The sequence below is a fragment of the Triticum aestivum genome, chromosome 5D (genome assembly GCF_018294505.1).
Source record: "Triticum aestivum cultivar Chinese Spring chromosome 5D, IWGSC CS RefSeq v2.1, whole genome shotgun sequence".
In the NCBI taxonomy this organism is placed as follows: Eukaryota; Viridiplantae; Streptophyta; class Magnoliopsida; order Poales; family Poaceae; genus Triticum; species Triticum aestivum.
In genome coordinates, this window is record NC_057808.1 from 567,326,340 (window position 1) to 567,343,030 (window position 16,691).

The window sequence follows — 16,691 nt, forward strand, 5'->3', positions numbered from 1 at the left end:
CACCAAGAGGCTTTGCATCTGCCGCTTCAGCCAGAAGTGATGCTTATCCTGTTTCTGATGCAGGGCAACGAGAAGTTCTCGGTCATTGAGAACACGAGATCGCTTCCGAGGCCTTTGAGGAATAGTGCTTTCAGTGGCTTCAGTTTGAGCACGGTGAGGTAAGCGTGTATTGCCAGCCAAAGGATAAACACGAGTGACTGCCTGGACTCCTTCAATGGGTTGCGTGAAGCTTTGGTGATCAGCATTGTGAAGACAAACATGCTCCTTGGCGGGCTCTGGGTATATGGCTTCATCTGACATATCAATCTATGGCAGAAAGATCAGATGGTTGCGAGCAGAGGGCTGATAGTTGACAGCTGAGTGTAGCTTGATGAGGCGCATGCACTACAAGAAATATGTCAACTAGTGACCATCTGTCAGTGACCCTGGAAGAATTGGTCATAGATCTATGACCATTTGAGACCTATTGGTCAAAAGCTGTTCGGGGGGCTCCAAACCCTAAACCATTGCGACCATTTTGGTCAGAAAGGTCGTAATTTCCTTACACGAAATGGTCATAAAGCAAACAGCGCTAGTCCGCTGCCTTATTTCTAGTTGTTAACGACCAATATAGATGGTCATAGCCTTGTAAATTGTGGTGGGTTGCGATGACTAGGCGCCATCTCATCAGTTTTGCCTATGTGTCATGTCCATGTGTCAATTTTTGCCCTAGGTTGTGAAGCAACCTATATTTCTGTTATTCCAGAAATTCCCAAAAAATTCTCATAAATTGTTTGGATCATATCTTCATCAAATATATCAAAAACCTTCCTTGCCTAGTTCAAAAATAATTCAACAATATTCATTTTCCTATTCTGTTCAGAGCAGCACTTTGTGAAGGAAGTACCACTTTGGCATGTCCAAATAGTATCCATTTTCTACAGTGCTTTCCTATGCCCAAATAACCATCCACCACCAAATGCCAGCTCAATCCATTCATTATTTTGAGCCCATCTTCAACATTCGTATTTATGTCCAGTGTGGTACTTTGCAAAGCAAGTACCACCTAGGCTCCTCCTTTACACTCGGCTGGATCGGAGTTCGAGGGACGTCATCGAGCTGAACGTGTGTTGAACTCGGAGGTGCCGTGCGTTCGGTACTTGATCGGTCGGATCATGAAGACGTACGACTACATCAACCGCGTTGTGTTAACGCTTCCGCTTTCGGTCTACGAGGGTACGTGGACAACACTCTCCCCTCTCGTTGCTATGCATCACCATGATCTTGCGTGTGCGTAGGAATTTTTTTGAAATTACTACGTTCCCCAACATTAGCAAGTACAACTTTTAGTGTCATAAATGCAATAACAACATACCGCTTACAAGTTCCAATGTAATAAAAGGACACGCCCATACAAAAAAAGTTAAAGTAACGCAGTGTCTATTTGCCATCAGAACTATTGGATATGGGATATAGTCCCCATTGATGATAAAAAATGACCCCAATGAGATTACAGCCAGACTTTGAATCTCTTACCTTCAAAACCTGTAGAAATTGATGCTAATCAAATAGTAATCAGTGATATACCCATTTAATATACTCAGGTTATTGTGTTAGTGCTTGGTACTATTGTTTTCGGCAATACCACACTAATCTATAGTAATTAGTGCTGAACCTGCAGTATGGAGATAACCCATTGACTACTGGCTTCACCCCTGCCTTAGTGCTTAGTACAATTATTTTCGGCAAAGGACTAAGTTTGTTTTTGCACCTGTGGCAGAGCAGCTAGCAGCTGCTGCCTTTACCTGCACGAAACATTAGACTGAGTACAGAACCTTGTTTTATAAATATGACACAGCTACTATCTCACATCAAAATCTTACCTGTACTGGAATCTTACAACAGATGTTTACATTTACTTTCTAAAGAACAAGAAGCTACTACTATTTTTACATTATACTGGGCACGCACATTGGGAGAGTGCCATGTATCATTGTTTTTCCTACTGCAGCGTAGCTTGTTTTTCCTACTGCAGCGTAGCTTGTTTCACTGCTCTTCTGATGGCCCTGTTCAGTGCGAGAAGAGGCACATCTGACGCCTACCCAAAAAATAGAACTAAGAAATGAATATAAGGAGATGGGAAAAAAGATCAAAGAACGAACAGTCAAAGAGAACCTTACCTCGGAAGGATCTTCATCAGTTTTTTCATTTCAGATATAGACAACAAGTACATCTTCACCCGCACTTAATCCAAGCAATCTCTATTGTTCAAGCAAACAAATCCTCAACTTGCCCCTGGTTCTAATCAATCGCCACTTCGTAAGAGCTTCAATAATCTGCATTGAAAAAGTCAATTGAATTAAAAATAGTGTAAGTAACCAACATTCAGGCTGGTGCAGGGCGGTGCGTCACGAGAGGAGGCGGTTGGTCTCCTTGGCCCAAGGCGGTGGAGGAAAGACCTGCTGCCGCAGGCGGCGAAGCTGGGGTCTACCTGTCCTGAGGCTGCGATGCCGACGAGGACAGGGGTGAGCGCAGCCGTGGGATTAGAGAGGCCACTGCGCATGGGCGAGGAGGGCGCCTGGCGGCGTGCTGGCGGGGTGTGGGGAGGAGTCCAGATAGTGATGGCGGACCAGAGGTCGGCGGCGGCGAGGTCCGACAGAGAAGGGCAAGGTGCGGCAGAGGAGGCGAGGGGTGGGCTGGTGCTGGCGACGACGCAAACCTAGCGCCCCTGATCATTGCGATCGGAGCAGAGGGACATGTGGGCTGGCACGGTTTTGCTGGGCTTGGCCCATGTGCACGCCGAAGAGGAGCAGAATGCTCGACAAACGACAGACGACGTAAGGGGGGCGGCGGACGAAGGAGGACCGACGTAAGATGGGAAATGGAACCTGATATTTGAAGCAAATGCCCGAGTTAAGAGATATGAAGTCTCCAACAAGTTCTATAGCCGCAAGATGGAGGAGAACAGTTCTGTCAGTAATTAACACATACTCAGAATGTGTGGGTACCATAACCACTTGACTCAGCTGGGAGTTAATCTTCCGGATGATACTGTTATTGACAGAGTTCTTCAATCACTGCCACCAAGCTACAAAGGCTTTGTGATGAACTATAATATGCAAGGGATGGATAAGAAAATTCCCGAACTCTTCGCTATGCTCAAAGCTGCGGATGTAGAAATCAAGAAAGAGCATCAAGTGTTGATGGTTAACAAGACCACTAGTTTCAAGAAAAAGGGCAAGGGAAAGAAGGGGAACTTTAAGAAGAAGGGCAAGCAAGTTGTCACTCCCGGGAAGAAGCCCAAGTCTGGACCCAACATATTTGTGGCACTGCCGTTTAGGTCATATTGGTGTAAAGCGCATGAAGAAACTCCATGCAGATGGACTTTTGGAATCACTTCATTATGAATCATTTGATGCTTGCAAACCACGCCTCATGGGAAAGATGACTAAGACTCTGTTCTCCGGAACAATGGAGCGAGTTACTGACTTATTGGAAATAATATATACCGGTGTATGCGGTCCGATGAGTGTTGAGGCTCGCGGTGGGTATCGTTATTTTCTGACCTTCACAGATGATTTGAGCAGATATGGGTATATCTACTTAATGAAACACAAGTCTGAAACATTTGAAAAGTTCAAAGAATTTCAGAGTGAAGTGGAGAATCATCGTAACAAGAAAATAAAGTTTCTACGATCCGATCGCGGAGGCGAATATTTGAGTTACGAGTTTGTCCTTCATTTAAAACAATGTGGAATAGTCTCACAACTCACGCCACCTGGAACACCACAGCGTAATGGTGTGTCCGAACATCGTAACCGTACTTTATTAGATATGGTGCGATCTATGATGTCTCTTACCGATTTACCACTATCGTTTTGGGGTTATGCATTAGAGACAGCTGCATTCACGTTAAATAGGGCACCATCTAAATCCGTTGAGACGACACCGTATGAACTGTGGTTTGGCAAGAAACCTAAGTTGTCGTTTCATAAAGTTTGGGGTTGCGATACTTATGTGAAAAAGCTTCAGCTTGATATGCTCGAACCCAAATCGGAGAAGTGTGTCTTCATAGGATACCCAAAAGAAACTGTTGGGTACACCTTCTATCACAGATCCGAAGGCAAGCTATTTGTTGCTAAGAATGGATCCTTTCTAGACAAGGAGTTTCTCTCGAAAGAAGTGACTGAGAGGAAAGTAGAATTTGATGAGGTAATTGTACCTTCTCTCGAATTGGAAAGTAGCTCATCACTGAAAACCGTTCCCGTGATGCATACACCAATTAGTGAGGAAGCTAATGATGATGATCATGAAACTTCAGATCAAGTTACTACCGAACCTCGTAGGTCAACCAGAGTACGTTCCGCACCAGAGTGGTACGGTAATCCTGTTCTGGAAGTCATGTTACTAGACCATGACGAACCTACGAACTATGAGGAAGCGATGATGAGCCTAGATTCCACAAAATGGCTTGAGGCCATGAAATCTGAGATGGGATCCATGTATGAGAACAAAGTATGGACTTTGGTTGACTCTCCCGATGATCAGTAAGCCATAGAGAATAAATGGATCTTCAAGAAGAAGACTAACGCTGATGGTAATGTTACTGTCTACAAAGCTCGACTTGTTGCAAAAGGTTTTCGACAAGTTCAAGGAGTTGACTACGATGAGACCTTCTCACCTGTAGCGATGCTTAAGTCTGTCTAAATCATGTTAGCAATTGCCGCATTTTATGATTATGAAATCTGGCAAATGGACGTCAAAATTGCATTCCTTAATGGATTTCTTAAAGAAGAGTTGTATATGATGCAACCAGAAGGTTTTGTGGATCCTAAAGGTGCTAACAAAGTGTGTAAGCTCCAGCGATCCATTTATGGACTGGTGCAAGCATCTCGGAGTTGGAATATACGCTTTGCTGAAGTGATCAAAGCATATGGTTTTATACAGACTTTTGGAGAAGTCTGTATTTACAAGAAAGTGAGTGGGAGCTCTGTAGCATTTCTAATATTATATGTGGATGGCATATTGTTGATTGGAAATGATATAGAATTTTTGGATAGCATAAAAGGATACTTGAATAAGAGTTTTTCAATGAAAGACCTCGGTGAAGCTGCTTATATATTGGGCATCAATATCTATAGAGATAGATCTAGACGCTTAATTGGACTTTCACAAAGCACATACCTTGATAAAGTTTTGAAGAAGTTCAAAATGGATCAGTCAAAGAAAGGGTTCTTGCCTGTGTTACAAGGTGTGAAGTTGAGTCAGACTCAATGCCTGACCACTGCAGAAGATAGAGAGAAAATGAAAGTCATTCCCTATGCCTCAACCATAGGTTCTATCATGTATGCAATGTTGTGTACCAGACCTGATGTGTGCCTTGCTATAAGTCTAGCAGGGAGGTACCAAAGTAATCCAGGAGTGGATCACTGGACAATGGTCAAGAACATCCTGAAGTACCTGAAAAGGACTAAGGATATGTTTCTAATTTATGGAGGTGACAAAGAGCTTGTCGTAAATGGTTACGTTGATGCTAGCTTTGACACTGATCCGGATGACTCTAAGTCACAAACCGGATACGTATTTATATTGAATGATGGAGCTGTCAGTTAGTGCAGTTCCAAGCAAATCGTCGTGGCGGGATCTACATGTGAAGCGGAGTATATAGATGCTTCGGAAGCAGCAAATGAAGGAGTCTGGATGAAGGAGTTCATACCTGATCTAGGTGTAATACCTAGTGCATCGGGTCCAATGAAAATCTTTTGTGACAATACTGGAACAATTGCCTTGGCAATGGAATGCAGATTTCACAAGAGAACCAAACACATCAAGAGATGCTTCAACTCCATCCATGATCAAGTCAAGGAGGAAGACATAGAGATTTGCAAAATACATACGGATCTGAATGTTGCAGGCCCGTTGACTAAGCCTCTTCCACGAGCAAAACATGATCAACACCAAGACTCCATGGGTGTTAGAATCATTACAATGTAATCTAGATTACTCTAGTGCAAGTGGGAGACTGAAGAAAATATGCCCTAGAGGCAATAATAAAGTTGTTATTTATATTTCCTTATATCATGATAAATTTTTATTATTCATGCTAGAATTGTATTAATCGGAAACTTGATACATGTGTGGATACATAGACAAAACACAGTGTCCCTAGTATGCCTCTACTAGACTAGCTCGTTAATCAAAGATGGTTAAGTTTCCTAACCATAGACAAGTGTTGTCATTTGATGAACGGGATCACATCATTAGGAGAATCATGTGACGGACAAGACCCATCCGTTAGCTTAGCATAATGATCATTAAGTTTTATTGCTATTGCTTTCTTCATGACTTATACATATTCCTTTGACTATGAGATTATGCAACTCCCGAATACCAGAGGAATACCTTGTGTGCAATCAAACGTCACAACATAACTGGGTGATTATAAAGATGCTCTACAAGTGTCTCCGAAGGTGTTTTGTTGGGTTGGCATAGATCGAGATTAGGATTTGTCACTCCGAGTATCGGAGAGGTATCTCTGGGCCCTCTCGATAATGCACATCATGATAAGCCTTGCAAGCAATGTGACTAATGAGTTAGTTGCGGGATGATGCATTACGGAATGAGTAAAGAGACTTGCCGATAATGAGAATGAACTAGGTAAAGATACCGACGATCGAATCTCGGGCAAGTAACATACCGATGACAAAGGGAATGACGTATGTTGTCATTACGTTTTGACCGATAAAGATCTTCGTAGAATATGTAGGAACCAATATGAGCATCCAGGTTCCGCTATTGGTTATTGACCGGAGAGGTGTCTCGGTCATGTCTACATAGTTCTCGAACCTGTAGGGCCCGCACGCTTAATGTTTGATGACGATCTGTATTATGAGTTATGTGATTTGGTGACCGAAGATTGTTCGGAGTCCCGGATGAGATCATGGACATGACGAGGAGTCTCGAAATGGTCGAGAGGTAAAGATTGATATATTGGACGATAGTATTCAGACACCGGAAGTGTTTCGGAATATATCGGGTACATATCGGAGTACCGGGGGGGTCGGAACCCCCCGGGGGAAGATATGGGCCATAGGATCGAGGGAGGCAAGCCAGCCCACAAGGGGTGGCGCCCCCCCCCCCCCGAAGGGAAGGAGGCCGAATAGGACAAGGAGAGGGGGCGGCGCCCCCCTTTCCTTCTCACTGTCCCTCTCCTTCCCCCCTTTCCCCTTCCGGTAAAAGGAAAGGGGGCAGGGGGGCGAATTGGACTAGGAGCCCAAGTGGGACTCCTCCCACTTGGGGCGCGCCTAGGTCGGCCTCCTCCCCTCTCCCTCCTTTATATACGGGGGCGGGGGGCGCCTCTAACACACATCAATTGTTCCAAGCCGTGTGCGGCGCCCCCCCTCCACAGTTTACTCCTCCGGTCATATTCACGTAGTGCTTAGGCGAAGCCCTGCGCGGATCACTTCACCATCACCGTCACCACGCTGTCGTGCTGATGGAACTCTTCCTCGACACTTTGTTGGATCAAGAGTTCGAGGGTAGTCATCGAGCTGAACGTGTGCTGAACTCGGAGGTGCCATACGTTCGGTACTTGATCGGTTGAATCACGAAGACATTCGACTACATCAACCGCGTTAAACTAATGCTTCCGCTTTCGTTCTACGAGAGTACGTGGACACACTCTCCCCCTCTCGTTGCTATGCATCTCCTAGATAGATTTTGCGTGATCGTAGGAAAATTTTTCAAATTGCATGCTACGTTTCCCAACACTTATTGTTGGAAATATGCCCTAGAGGCACTAATAAAAGTATTATTTATTTCCAAGTTTACGATTAATGTTTATATTCTATGCTATAACTTTTGTGTCTCGTGAGTCTGCGAAAGCAAAGAGGCCTAGAGCAAAACTCATATGCATGTGTAGAGTTATAAATGATAAAATAGATTCTTAGTCTTACCTCTAGGATTAGCGCTGCATCATGGTTCTGTTTTCCTGATCATAGGCATGAGTTAAGTGTAATGATGATGCCGGTCATATTGAGGGCACAATGTTAGAAAAACACTCGCGTCGAATTGACCCAAGTTGTATGTTATACTAGGAGATGATTTTGTCACAAGTCTATAGTCCGTAACACGGAAAGGTAATTTATGCACAATTCCTTAGACCATGAGAGTCTCGAGTCACTTCATACTAGAGGATGCACTTTGGATTGTTCTAACTATAGGAGATATGCCCTAGAGGCAGTAATAACAGTTATTTTGTATCTCCAAGTTTGTAATGGATGTTTATGTTCCATGCTTTAACTGCAATGATTCTCGATTCTGCAATATCCACGAGGCTCGGAGGGAAACTCATATGCACGTGTGGTATAATAAACGGTAAATGTATTCCTAGTCATGCTCTAAGACTAGCTCAAGTATTGCATGATGATCTCGTTTTCCTGATCATGGGCATGACTATGCCAGCAATTTTGAGGTCACATTGTTAGAAGAACACTTGTGTTGAATCGACCCGAATTGATGTTATGCTATGAGATACATTCGTCACAAGTAAATAGTTTATAACACAGAGAAAGTTAATGTTTGCAAAATTCCTTAGACCATGAGAGTATCGAGTTCCTTCGAACTTGCTTCGTGAACTTTGGCGTTTGTTAAACGTCATCCATAACTGGGTGGCTATTACGGCGGCTTTCGGGTTCACGAAAAAGTATGACAATGAACGTGATAGCTCAAGATTGGGATTTGCTCCTCCGACAATGGAGAGATATTCTCGGTCCCTCTTGGTGTTACGGTATCCATCATCGTCTGGCCAGACACAGGATGATTTGATCACAGGGATGCCGAAACACGGAAACGAGAAAACAGAACAAAACCGGTAACGAGGTAACTAGCATAGTGGACAAGTTGTTGATCCATGGGGATGCAGATAAATCTCACCTCGAGTGTTTGTAATGTATCGTGAAGCAACATGAATAGCACACGGCAACCAGAGGTTCACTCGAATATTTATTCGTGTGGGTATAGGGGTCAATATGGGTGTCCACGGCTCCGATGTTGATCATTGATCGGAAAGTGTTCCAGTCATGTCTATACTTCAGCGAACCTATAGGGTCACACGCTTAAGGGTTATCTATCTGCTGAATACTAGACAGGGAGTCAGAGAGAAAGTCATCGGAAAAGTTTCGGAGACAATGGAAGAGTTCCGAAGAGAGAACACTGGAATTGTTTCGGTAAAACCGAAAAATTGTTTTGGAGTATACCATTAAGTCAAAATGGTTTTGGCACACGCTTCTCAAAATGTGTTTAGATGCTACACTTCATGGTACCGTATACGCTAGAGAACAGGCTATATTATTAATCGTATAGTGATTGTTTGATCCAGCTCGAATGGGACAGCGGCCCAGGGAGGGCGCCCTTGTGTGGCGTGTTGCTGTCTGCCGTAGAACGCGGCGTATAGGGACTCCCAGCGACAAATAGGTAGTCCCGCCTCATACCTGAAGATACTATTTGACGCTCGCAAGCGCCAAACGTGGTGGCTTCACTAAATGCAGAGTTGACACGGGATGACCTTTTTATTTTGTTTCTTTCTGTTTCTGTTTTTAGTTTTTTCATATTATTTTTATTTTTATTTTCTTTCATACATGATTTTTTTAGTGTTCATAATTTCAAGTTTGTTCGAAACTTTAGAAAATGTTTTCTCTTTTTAAAAATGTTTGAGATTCCAAAATTTGCTCATGTTTTAAAACAATGATTCTTTCTCCCTTTTTTGAAGTAAGAGATTCTAAAATTTGCCCATCTCTTTATAAATCATGTTCACTATGTGTGCAAAAACGTTCATCGTGTACAGAAAAATTGTTCAATGTGCATTTTTTTTTAAGAAAAACACCATATATTAAAAAATGTTCAGTGTGTAGTTTTAAATGTTTACCACATATTAAAAAAAGTTTAGTGCATATTTTAAAATTCACTTTTGTTGCTATTCTTAGATCGATATTACTTATTGCTAAAGCAGATGCATTTAGGCGTATTTCAGTGCTAGATACATCCGGTTGAGCAAGTAATATGGATCAGAGGGAGTACTCCTCAATGTGTTGCGCTACCTTTTAGTCACCTAACACCATCAGCCCGAATGTGGCTATCCACGTGTGCTTGAATGTTGAAGGTCCCGTGCTCGATTCTCCCTCGCATGCCCTTTTTTTTTTTACATTTTGAATTGGAATGGGCCAGCCCAGTCAGGCTTCTTCTGCGTCTCCATTAAGATCTGGTCTCATACTGGTACAACTATTTTAGAGGTAATACTAGTAAAGAGTATGCATATTTACCTAGGAGAGGACGCCAGGGCTATATCTCACTTATAGCGAGACGTATGCCAGCTCGCCTGAAGGTTTTTCCCCTTGGCCCATATTTTTGGTTCACCGTTCGCTCGGGGTTTCGATCGTTCGTGTTTCGACAACTCGATGTAGACTTTAGGTGTTCTTTTTCGTTCACCTGGTGGTTTTTCTCGATGTATGTCCACTTCTGCTCCAATTTTCTCCTTTTTTATTTTTATTTTTATTTTTATTTTTTATTTTTCTTTTTTCTTTCATTCTTATTGCTTTATCTCCAGCTTTCTTGGCTTTTCTCTATTCTTTGATATAACTTATTTGTCTTTGTTTTTCCTCATTCTTCAATGCTTTTTCTTTCTTTTGTTCTTCGTTTATCTTTGTTTATTCTTGGTCTTTCTCTAGTTTTTTGTTTAATTTATTTTTCTGTGTTTTTTATTGGTTTTATTTGTTTCTTTCTTCATGTTTTCATTGATTTTATTTTGTTTACTATATTTCTCTTTCTTTTCTAATGGTTTTTTTGTTTCACTGGGTTTCCTTCGGTTATATAACCGTTTTGATTGAGCTTTTCTTTTCTATATGTTGTTTGAATCGTTTTCCTCAGTTTTCTATGGACATTTTTCATCAACATGTGAAACTTTTATTTTTATACATGTTAAACATTGTTATAATACACCTCGCAAACAAACATGGTTATAATACATATTTTTTAAAGAATTTTTTTATGTCTACATTTTTCGTAAACATCAAGAAGATTTTTATACACGTTTAACATTATTTTAATACATTATAAGAATTTTTTAATACAATGATTCACATTTCTTTCAAATGCATGTTTGATGTCTAATTATTTCATAAATATTTCACATTTTTCATATGCATCTGAAACATTCAAATGATATACGTTTAACATTTCCCAAACACATGGCTAACATTTGTTTATAATTTCATGTACATTTTTCTTAAGCATGTGACATTTTTAAGATTTTACAAACATTTTTTTGTATGCTACCAACATTTTAAAAATCTATGATTACATTTTTTTTGTATGTTACAATTAAGAATCTCTGATTACTTTTTATAAGGTCGCATTAATTTTATGAAACATGTGAATATTTCTAAACCTCAGAACATTTTTCTTGTATATTTGTAGAATTCATTTAATATACTTTTAATTATTTTAAAGTAAATGATTAACGTTTTAATGACACATAAAACACGTGAACATTTGTATAGTATCACCACTTTTTTTTAATGTGCTATCAACATTTTATTAATTAAGATAAAATTTGTTTTACATTGTATTAACATTTTTAAATTCACGATTTTATTTTTAGGTTATTTGATCTTTTTCAATACATATATATTTAAAATATTTTAAACAATATGATAAAATTAAAAAAGCTAAAGGGAAAATCAGGAGAAATGACGAGCATACCTCTTAACTACCTGGGCTGGCCCATTCTCAACTACTCGCTTAAGGCGATGTATAGCGGAAAACCCTATACGCTGCTCGCTGCGTCATTATGTCGACGCTTTGCACAGGGTTTTGCGAGCGAACGACGCAGTGTGCCGGCCCAATTGCTAGCGAACCTTTTTGTTCCTGTACAGTATTTCTACCGGTTTTGGGAACCTTCCAGAAGGTTCCTGAACCGTGTTTTTTCTTGTTAATTTCTTCTTCTTTTTTTCGTTTTTTCCTATTTCATTTAATTTTGTGTTTTTTCGTAACTGCATTCAAGATTTTAAACTTTGTTCAGAATTTGAAAATTTGTTCACTCTTTCTGAAACAAATTGGATTCCAAAATTTTGTTCACTGTTTCTAAAAATTGTTACGCATTTCAATATTTTGTTGATATTTTTAAAGAAATGTTATATTTTTGAAACAATCATTCACATTTTCCAAAAAAAACATGTTCTCAAAAACCGTTCACATTTTTGTATAGAATTTCGGAATTTTGTTCATGTTTTCAAAAATTGTTCTAGTTTTTTTAAATCAACTTTTCAAAATTGTTCATAATTTCAAGATTTGTTCACGTTTTTCATAATTCATTCACTTGTTCAACTATTTTTAGGAGTTTTGAAATTTTTAAACATTTTTCACTTTTTCAAAACTGCTCAGAATTTATGTATTTGTTTATGTTTTTCGACACTCTTTTCTGGATTATCCTGGTCTAGACTTGGTTCGTTTCACCTGCTATATCCCTAAATTACATATCTTTACAAATACTAACATGATATAATTATACTCTTGCAAAGAATGAATTGGTATTCATCTTGTATTTTGCTATCTAATTGCGGAACTCAAATCAAATTGCTGTTCATATATGCCACATATATTGTTATACAAAACCGTTGTCAATTATAGCGAAGGTCTTTAATTTTGGACCAATCTCAGTGTGTCAAACACACCACTTTGGTTGAAAGAAAACAAGCATCTTTATTTAGATTGGCTTCTATGCGTTACATGCATAGAATCATTTAGCATTGCATAGTTCTTGCAAAGGAACCGTTAACTTATGTTTCTATCCTATGCAGCAACATAGTGGAGGATGGGTCTCCTTACAAAAGGGACTGGCAAAAGGCATGCCTGTACCCGCACATATAGTTTTGCATCCAGCGTCATCACATGGATCTAGAGGCTTGCACTTCACCTCTACAAAATACAACATGTAAACACGAAGAATTTTCTTATAGGTTTAATGAATTTAAAACATTTGGAAAACATGTAACAAACAGGGAGATATCTTACACACCATTGCTTGCATGGCATGATGGCAAGGTAGAACACATTATAGCAAGAACCAGGAAAGATACAACCAGCGAGTACACGATTGTCCGCCGTGTTGTACTGCACTTGGCAAGTGCCATGGGAACAAAGAGATTACTTATATTCTATTCCTCCTTCCTTCTTTTGTAAATGTGTGCTTGGTACCAATAAACTCCTTATTTGCTACTATTTATAGGGAGGCACAATAATATATTGCATTATGAGTTCGCATTCATGCATGTGCTTCTCCTGACTATTGTTGCCATATCTTGATGATTCTATATAAATGCCATACACTCTCTTATATTAATAATATTGTTACACATTTATTTATGTGATAATGCAAGTCTTTATAGAGTCTCAATTAAAAAATTAGGCAATGACCATGCATTTATATCTATTATGCATGGTATTAATGTCACAACATTATAAAAAATAGTATAGATCTTGTTTGGCTAAGTAAATATCACACGTGTAATTTTGTACTCTCTAACACACTGTTATTGCATACCAGTTATGGGCAATTGATCATCGTTAAGATAGATCAACCTTGTGTAGGATGTACATATTCCGGACTGGCAAGCTTTACTTGCACACATGGTTTCATCACTTCACCATAAACGTTTGCATGATTCGCTAGGTAAGTTTATAATTGTTATAGAATGCATGAGCCCGTAAATTAATATAGATCATAACATCTTGATTCAACTATTACAAGGTCTAATTGTACAAAACAATTCACATTCCTTGAATGATGGTGTATGAAGATTTTTTTTTCTCTCTTGCTTCATGCTTCTGCAATAGGCCAATGTTCTTAGCACACAATTTATTTTACCATATATCTAGTAATTTAGAAGTTAATGTGCCTCCCACTTGCTTATCAAATAATGCATGTTGGCCATCAACCTCATATTACTTGCGCGGAGTGTTAATTATAAAATTTGTTAAATTAAGCAATAGAAGAAGAAGAAGAAAGGAAAAGAAAAGAAAAGAAAAGAAAAGAAAAAGGAAAGCACCAGCAACCAAGGTTATTCATTAAGCAAAAGGAAAGCACCAGCACCCAAGTTCATCATGGACGATATGAAGAGCATGAAGGGCTTCCTCCAACTCCTTACCGATCTAGAAAGCAGATTCAGGACCTCGCCAACGGCACAGATGGTTCATGCGTGCGTGGATGAAGCAGGTCCAGGACCTCGCCAACGGCACGCATGGACGGGGGTGGCTATGTGGGCGCTGCGGCTAGCCTCCGTGTACTCGCTTGGGTCGAGTCGTGAAGCAGCCGAAGGAGCAAAAACAGAAAATGAAGACTGACCTCCATTGTCCAGGCTCCTTACGGAAGTACGGGATGTCATCGATCTTTTTATATAGTTTTTGAGAATTAACGTCGATCAATCGATTGGTCGACAGCTCACGGAGGAGGAGGAGGAGGAGGAGGGGAGTGTGGATCCATTCCTCGCGTAACAAGGGGAGTAACAGTCGATCGCGCACCATGGGGAGTGCATCGTGCTATATGGACTGGCCCATTCCTACTTATCCTATCCACTAGTTTTTTTAAATACTTTTACTTTCTTCTTTTGTCAATAATTTTAGAAATTAGAATCATTTTATTTCAAATGTGGGAACAATTTTTCAAATTTGTAATGTCTGTTAAAATTCAGAATAATTTTTGAAATTCTAGAAAAAATTCAAATTCATGAGACATTATAATTTTGGAACTTTTTTGAAATCCGATAACATTTTTCTAATTCATTAAAGTTTTTAAATTTCAGGAACATTTTCAAATTTCGTGAACACTATTGAACGTTAGATTTTTTTGAAATTTGAGAACATTTTTCAAGTACGTTATCTTTTTTTCCAAATCTAGGAGTGAACAATTTTTGAAATTCAGAGGACTTTCCACAATCTAGGAATATTTCTCAACTTTTTATTTTTTTGAACCTGAGAACAATTTCAAAATCGTGTACATTTGTTGAAACACAGGAACAATTTCAAATTCATGAACTCTATTTGAAATGTGATAATATATTCAAATTTGTGAACATATTTTGAAATCCAAAACATTTTTCTAATTTTCATGAACATTTTTCAAATCCTAATATCCCAGAGCCTAACGGTTAGGGATTTTAAATACATGTGTGGATATGGCCGCATTTTTGTTTCCCTAATAGCGATACCGAGTGGTGCGTCGTCTACATCGCTAGCATAACTCGGACAGGCCAAACAGCATGAGACATGTGTCACAAGCTCTATGCTCATTCTTCAAGAGTTTTTCCTCTTTTCCCACTTTGATTTATATTCCAAAATGTTTTGAATATGTATATGAAATAATTAGATTACTTAAAGGGAGCATCTGGAAGTCACCTGCATGAGATATAGTTATGTCTCATTCATGTGACGTCATCACATATGTTGTCTGGACTAGATTCTTTTTCCCATGATGTGCATCTGTTGTGTTTTTTTGTCTCCTTTTGTTTCTCTTGCCGATCAGTTATTGTGACGTATCGCGTTTCCTATTTGGCGCTGCAGGCGCCAGTTATAGCTTATGTTGCAAACGGGCGCCTGCACCGCTGCGAGCTTGGCCGGCCCATCTACTTTTTTTCTGTTTTTCAAAAACAAAAGTGCAATTGTGTTCCATGATGTGCATGTGTTGTGTTTTTTTGTCTCCTTTTGTTTCTCTTGCCGATCAGTTATTGTGACGTATCGCGTTTCCTATTTGGCGCTGCAGGCGCCAGTTATAGCTTATGTTGCAAACGGGCGCCTGCACCGCTGCGAGCTTGGCCGGCCCATCTACTTTTTTTCTGTTTTTCAAAAACAAAAGTGCAATTGTGTTATGTGTGACTCGAACAAGCAACCTCCTGATACGAACTACAACACACGAACCGCCCTGCCACAAACTTCACGTGACTACATTCATCTTTCCTTTTTTTTTCTTCTTTCCGATTTTCTTTTTTTTTTCTTTTCCTTTTTTCGTTTCTGTTTTTTCTTCCTGGTTGGCGTACCTTTTTATTAAAATGGACGAAGTTTTTTAGAATTTGTGAACTTATTTTCAATTTTGATGAACATTTTTTGAAATTGGATGAACGTTTTTTAATTTTGGTTAACTTATTTCAAAGAGATGAACTTTTATCATTTTTGATGACCTTTTTTTTTCTCACAGGACGAAATTTCTTCAAAATTGATGAACCTTTTCCAAAATCAGTGAACTATTTTTCAAATTTGACAAACTTTTTTTCAAAATCGATGAACTTTTATAAAATTGATGAACATTTTGTTCAAAATCGGTTAACTTTTTTGAAAATCGATGAACTTTTTTCAAATTTGTGAAATTTTTCTAAATGTGATAAACTTTTTTCAAATTTTATGAACATTTTCAATTTTTATGAATTTTCATCTAATTTGATGAACTTTTTAAAAAAACTTTTTTTAAAATTCGACAAACATTTTTCAAAATCGCTGAACTTTGTTTTTCAAAATTGATGAACCTTTCTCAAATTCGATGAACAGTTGTCAAATTTGATTATTTTTCTTTTCAAAATCTGTGAACATTTTTCAAATTTAATGAACTTTCTTGTAAAAATCGATGAACTTGTTTTTGAAACTCGATGATTTTTTTTTCAAAATAAAGA

The 16,691-nt window shown here is 39.2% G+C and overlaps 1 long non-coding RNA gene across 1 annotated transcript; it reads right to left on the reverse strand.

Moving 5' to 3' along the window:
- Nucleotides 1-12,602: 12,602 nt before the first annotated feature.
- On the reverse strand, nt 12,603-13,207 carry LOC123126300 (uncharacterized). The gene is made up of 2 exons (XR_006461632.1): nt 13,052-13,207; nt 12,603-12,951 (listed from the first exon to the last, which is right to left on the reverse strand). It is a non-coding gene; the product is annotated as an uncharacterized lncRNA (long non-coding RNA).
- Between the last annotated feature and the right edge of the window lie 3,484 nt (nt 13,208-16,691).